Consider the following 7057-nt stretch of genomic DNA (forward strand, 5'->3'; position numbering starts at 1 on the left):
ACGGTGACAATGGCCTGATGTTGAGGCTGCAGCTCTGGCTCAGGTGACAAAAGCCATGCCATGCCACACTGTGCGCCCCTCAGTGGCCAGCAGTCTCTGGCCAGTGGGTTGTATGTCTCCTCTCGCTGTTGGTAAAGTTGAGACACCGGCTGGACTAATTTTTAAGTGCCAGGCACTGATCTGCCACATGGCAAATATTGCCAATGCTGCAGCGTGGCTGCATGTGTACATCCCCCGTGCACAATCACAGACAGCGCTCTGCATCGCGCCATCGTCTCCCATGCAGATCTGTAAAAATAAAGTAAGTACCATTTGTTAGCATGCTATAATAGATTGAATGAGCAATAATACAAGACAAGGATGGTCCGGATCTGGGGGTGGGAGGGTTTATTTTTCCATAGTTTTGTCCTCTTGTCTGATTGTTGTTATTGTTTGTTTTTTCTGTATTTTTTGTAATTTGTGTTGTATTGGTTGTGATTGTACATTGTATTTTTCTAAATGTGTATGAATACATTTTTGAAAAACATTTGATCAACAAAAAAAAGGATTTGGTCAGGATCTAGACTCAGTGTGTAGTTTATTAATTAATCAATGCTCTCTACATTAGGAAAACACATACAAGAGGGAGTCACATACAGCTGTGCCTAGATAACCAAACAAATTGACAAGATAACCAAAATCCTTGAATCTACACACAGCAAATAAACTCAAATGACACAACGAGGTGTAAAAGGAGATCACACATACAGTATAGTCGATATAAAACTGGCCGCTTCAATCTGAAGAGCAACTAAAACAAAACACGGGAGTGTATCTTGTTCTTGTGAACACTAATGTTATCCACAGCATACACAGAGACCACGAAGTTCTTAAGGAGAAAACTAGTTGCTAAAACAAAACACGTTAGTGTACCTTGTTAGCTAGCTGACATTAACGTTACACATTGCACTCATATTACTCACCAAAACCTTGTAAAGCTGGTCCCGCTGCTCTTACAGAACCGACTAACTCCCCTTTCGTGTATGTACAGCTCTCAACATGCCCAGACTTGTAGTGATGTTCACCTCGTTGTATACTTTTATTCTCATTCTGAACGAAACAGGTGAAATTTGCTAACGTGACGGCCGTCTTTGTGATGGTGACGCGTATTGTGCGAGACCAGAGATCTGTTGTTCACTGAGCGGTTTCATACAAAAAAATGTGTAACTTCACAGTTTTACGACACATTTTTATTTTTTTTACTTGCAAAATGTTCTTTTAAATTGATAAACATCATATGTGTGATTCGTGGCACAATTCAAACGGGATCAAAAGATAACTTTTCTCTCTCCATTGACTTCAATGTATAATTTTCCGCTTCCGGGGTCCCATGGAGGCTCCCGGAAGGGGAGGGACTTCGCCTCTCTATAAGGGCAAAGAGGCGGAGCCGAGGCGGGACCTGCTGCCACCAAGCTGGAAGTTCCAGAGCTAGCTGAAGCTACCAAGCTAAGCTAACATGCTCCCCATCTGCACACTGCCGTCGCATTTTACGTTTCTAAGGTAAGCGGACATGAAACTATTCAGCAAACCTATACATAATAATCTAAGTTATTGAGTTTTTATAATTTCTAATTTCATAATACTTCAGAATCTTAAAATCCCTTAACGTTTGTATGCAATTGCGCTAAATTCAACACTGGAATCAAGCAAATATTAATATGTTTGCATGACATTAGTTATTTATATTTTGATATCACTTAATTATACGTTTAATACATTTAAGTCAAGCTAAGTTACATGTGATGGTAGCTAGTTAGTGCTCTTACCTGTGATGCCTCCTCCAAACAGCATAATAACCAGACTGTATCATTAAAACTAAGTACCAGTTATAGATCCTTGACTTTAGACAAACAATTCAAAAGACAAAATGTATTTAAAGTAGGGCTGTCAGTCGATTCAAATATTTAATCGCGATTAATCGCATGATTGTCCATAGTTAATCGCGATTAATCGCAAATTAATCGCGCATTTTTTATCTGTTCTAAATGTACCTTAGAGGAATATTTTTCAAGTTTGTAATACTCTTATCAACATATGAGTGGACAAATATGCTTTATGCTAATGTTTATTATCATTTGAACAATGACAAATATAATATAATAATACACATGGTGTGTGTGTGTGTGTGTGTGTGTGTGTGTGTTGTGTGTGTGTGTGTGTGTGTGTGTGTGTGTGTGTGTGTGATGGATCGTTGGAGCTATGTGCAACTCAAGGCATATGCTCGAACGGGAGCTGCCTGGACGCTACAATCATGTTGCGCACTATCCGTGCTGAGTGTGCTGACTTTTCGTACAATGTCCCACTGTCTGGCTTCCTGCATAAAGTCAAGTGCTCGGCGCAGTTGTGGCGAAATGTCGCTCCTCTGTTTTCATTTAAACAGCTCCATATACGTTAGCGCAGCTAGCTAGCACCAGATGCTAACAACAACAATGCACGTAAGGTCTCTCTCTCGCTCGCTCGGGCCACACATACACACACCCTCCCGGTCCTCCCAACAGCCAGTCGGTGCCTGCCGGTGAACGTGGAAGTGTGGTCTGCCACAAGCGGGCGGCAGGAGCGGGGCTGTCAGCATCAGCTTGTAGATGGTATTTTAAACTCGATGCGCTCTGAAACTACGGGGCGTTAATCGCGTTAAAATAATTAGTGGCGTTAATTTTTTTTGCATTAACGCGTTATTAACGCGTTAACGCAAAACTTGACAGCCCTAATTTAAAGACCAATCTTTATTTGAATGTGCCTCTTAACCTGAGATATTAGTTATACAGTAATAGTATTGACAATCTAAAAAAACTGAGCAACTCAACAGTCAACTTTATATTTCTTATTGTCTGCTCTAAAGCATTTATTATTTTCATTTTTCCCCTCTCATATTCAGTGTGGGCGGATTGAGACAGCGTGGTGTCCAGAGAGCTGCAGAGACTTCAGGGAGAAACCTCCGTGTGATGGACGTCCTGTCTGTTGGTTTGGAGAGGACTGAGGCTCTTTCCTCTGCGAGGAGGACCAGGCCTGATGGAGGAGCCCATGCTGGGCAAAGCTGATGCCAACTGCACAGGCCTAGTCTGTCACTTTATTTGACTAAATGTGTTCACTTATACATTTAATAGGTTTACTGTCACGATCTGTCTTTATTGTATTTTGTCTTGTCTTTTTCTGTCTTTTGTTTCATGTTTTATTTTGAAAGGTATTCACCTCCTGTCTTGCCTGTTTCTGTCTGTGTTGTGTTTTGTCTTGTCTAGATCTGTTTTTGGTTTTCTGTCTGCGTTGTGTCTTGTCTAGATCTGTCTTTGGTTTTCTGTCTGCGTTGTGTTTTGTCTTGTTTAGATCTGTCTGTGGTTCCCTGTCGTTAATTTCCCTGGTGTGTCTTATTACCCGATTGTGTTCACCTGGTGTCCCTGTGTTTTCTCCTCACTCCTCACCTGTGTCTTGTTTGTATGATTAGTCTTGTGTGTATTTAAGTTCTGGTTTTTCTGTCTGTCTTTGTCGGTTCGTCTTGTGATATGGCTTGTTCCTCGGTGAGTGTTCTGTTTAGTCTTTATTTAATAGTATAGCCTTGAAATAAAGGAGTTTTTTGTCACTTTAATCTGCATTTGGGTCCTGCTTCCTACACACACACCGTCATATTTACACCTTCTGTCCATATGTGCTTTTTATTTAAAACATGTTTGATGAAGTTTTGGTTCACATTTCAATAAATTGGATTTGTATTTGCACTCCTTTCGTCCATTATTCTTACTAAAAATGTTAGATTACACATTCACATCTGACTGAAGATTGGCCCCATTTATTTGTGACGTTGCAAACTCTGCGGTACAAGGCACAGGTGATGTGAAGCTCATAAAGTGAGGCAAATAGAAATAATCAGCTGATGGAGTGTAGATGTGGAAATAGGTGCATTCGATCAGCTGACTGTGTTTTCACAATAAAAGTAGTTTCTGAGTGAATGTCCTGTACTGGTCTTACAATCTCATAACATTAGCTTTTAATGTTCCTCTTGGATGTTCTTCTTGACCCTCAGAGAAGGAGAAAATGTTGTGTCTTTCAGGCATGTCCTTTCCTAACAAAAATTACAGGAAACATAACATATTATTGCAGAACAAGAGTGTTATTTATGAAAGCGGTGTGTTTGTGTGTTTAGGGGCTGTAGATATAATTATTTTGCAATTGTAATGTTTTTTGTTTTATTTCAACAGTGAGCTATAAAGACAATCAGATTATGAATGAACAGTATGAAGTTCATCAACATTGAAATATATGTTATTATCAAAATAATATTTAACTGTTATCAAAACTCTGTCTCACTGAAAGAATAACTTTTACCACGTTTTTTCAGACAATATTGAGAGATAAATAGTAGCAGTTCTCACTATGTGTTAAATAACTTTGCCTTCAGTACATTAAATTAGAAAGCTGACAAAATCATATTGCTAAATATCTAAATGTAACATTTTGCATGGAAAAAACCCTCAACTTAACTGATGTGTAGGTGATCTAGTATTTAGTATTGTTTAATGGAATGTATATCAGTGTATTCAAGTCAATACTTCATTTATTTAAACCAATATCTTTCTTGATTCTTTGTAAAGTAAGAAAATAGTCTTTGTACCTGTGCTGAAGTTCACTGCTGTGAGGAGTCCAGTTCTGTCTCTCACTCTCTGGTACAGCCTGTCTGCATCACCTGGACACCTTAAATACAATTCAGATTGAACATGGTAAAAAACTGGAAATTATAGTGTCCGTCCAAAAAGTATTTTGTACTTATAGTGAAAACTAACCTTGGATGATGGGTTAGTAGACTAAAAGCTTTAGGAATCCAAAGTACAACATATACTAAGTACCCTGTATCAAGATTGATGCAAAACAAGTGATATTTGACTTTTTTAGACAGATTTAGCAAAAAAAATTGGGTGGATTTTCCATATCTCTGGGCCCCCTTGCTGGATTTTGACATGTGACATCTCTTTCTGACCGTCAGAGCCAATGGAATCGAGGGGAACTCCCACATAGTCCTTATTTGGTAATATGTGTGTGTGAGACTACCGCATAGCCTAGACCGGAAACAGCAGCCACTCTGGTGGCTACCATTAGCAACTAACTTTTGCTCTCCGATTTTTATATAAAAATGGAATTATGGATTATAAATGAAATAATTGTTGTATACAGAGACGTTAAAAACCTATGGATTAACCGATTCAGCCGCGTTTTTTCTCGTTTTAATGCCATTGAACAAGTCTTTTGATCAGATTGACAGCTACGGTGAGACGATCTCCCTAGAAGCTCCGTAAAGGTACGTGTTGTGATGTCTGTGTTTGCTTCCCCTGTCGCGAGTTCGGATGACTCAGTGATGATACTATATACCTAAATAATCTGTGGAACCTCAGTTCTAATCGGATATCTTGTATGTACAGCTACGATAAGTAATAAGGGTACTTTTATCTTGAGTTCTGTGCCAATGTCCGTTAGCATTTTTCGCTAAGAGGTCATTTAGATGCTTCTTATGAGACTTGTGTTTTGTTTTGGTAAAAATGGTTTGTATCGTCAATTAGCTGAGATTATTTCCGTTAATCTGGTATAACACATTAATAGGTTCTTAAATATTAAGATCCCCTGAGACACAGTGTCGTGAAAAAAAAAACCTTGGGGTTTAACAGGTTAATTAGCACTTCTTTATTAAATATTATGAATATGTCTTTATTATCAGGCTATGTTCCACAATCATTCAAAGTAGCAGTGATAAAACCGCTTCTTAAAATAAAAAACATCTATATTGAATCTGACTCCTCCACATCCAACTCACAGGTTTATCATTACTTTGAGGAAAAATATTATTAATTTAACCCTTTTAGAAGGGAAGATATGGTCATTTGTTCTGGGAATGTCATTTTCAAGCCTGAAACCTGAAAAACAGGCTCGGGGTTTAACAGGTTAATGGAAAAACTTCCTTCAACAGCTTAGTTGGAATTGGGTCTAACATACACGTTGATGGTTTAGAAGAGAGAATCATTGAATGTAATTGTTCAAAGTTTATGGCTGAAAAGCATTCTAGTTTACTATCTAGTGTAATATTATAACTTACGTTTCCGGGAGCTGTTGATAACACTATACTGGTCAAAGGCAAGAGGTCATCAATTTTGAGAGTAACAATGTTATCGTTAAAAAAGCACATAAAATCATTACTACTGAGTGCTATGGCAATAGAAGGCTGGTCATCCTGGCTACAGTGCTGAAAAGAAATCTTGCATTATTCTTATTCTCATCTATTCATGAAGAGTAGTAGGCTGCTCTCGCTTTACGCAGTGCTTTCTTATATTCATTGAGAGTAATATGCCAAATTAAACAAGATTCTTCAAGTTTAGTGGAACGCCATATCCTTTTAAGTTGTCTCGACTTTTTCTTTATTTTGCGGGTTTCGGCATTATGCCATGGAGCTAATCTATGTTGTTTTATTTTCTTCTTTTTCAAAGGAGCAACAGAGTCTAATTTTATTCGCAGCGCATCTGTAGCACTATCAACAACATTTTGGGATGGTGTACATTTTGTATAAGTTTCCTCCCCTACATGCAGACATGCTATCGAGTTAAGTATTGGTGGAATCTCTTCCTTAAATTTGGCTATAGCACTAACAGATAGGTTTCTGCTGCAAGAGCTTTTGACTAATGCTTTGTAGTCTAGTAACAGTACTTCAAAAGTTACTAAGAAATAGTCGGATAAAGCAGGATTATGCGGTTCGACTAATAGTTGATCAATTTCAATACCATAATGCTACGTTCACATCGGACGCAATGCGAATATTCGCTTCGCTCGAATCGCTCGAGTTTCACCGCGTTTGCCAGCTGTGTTTACTCGCATCATTCAAACAAGACGCGCTGGCTCGGGAGCTAACTACAACAAAATGACTTTCTCTGTCTGCCTATAGGCGGATCCTCAGCACTGTTTTTTGCGCACACTTTTTGCGAGGTAAGCGCGGCAGAGTGTGCTTGGTCAGCCGAAACCCAGACTTCTCCACAGTCACAACCGTGGG

This window comes from Gymnodraco acuticeps, unplaced genomic scaffold (assembly GCF_902827175.1).
Source record: "Gymnodraco acuticeps unplaced genomic scaffold, fGymAcu1.1, whole genome shotgun sequence".
NCBI lineage: Eukaryota > Metazoa > Chordata > Actinopteri > Perciformes > Bathydraconidae > Gymnodraco > Gymnodraco acuticeps.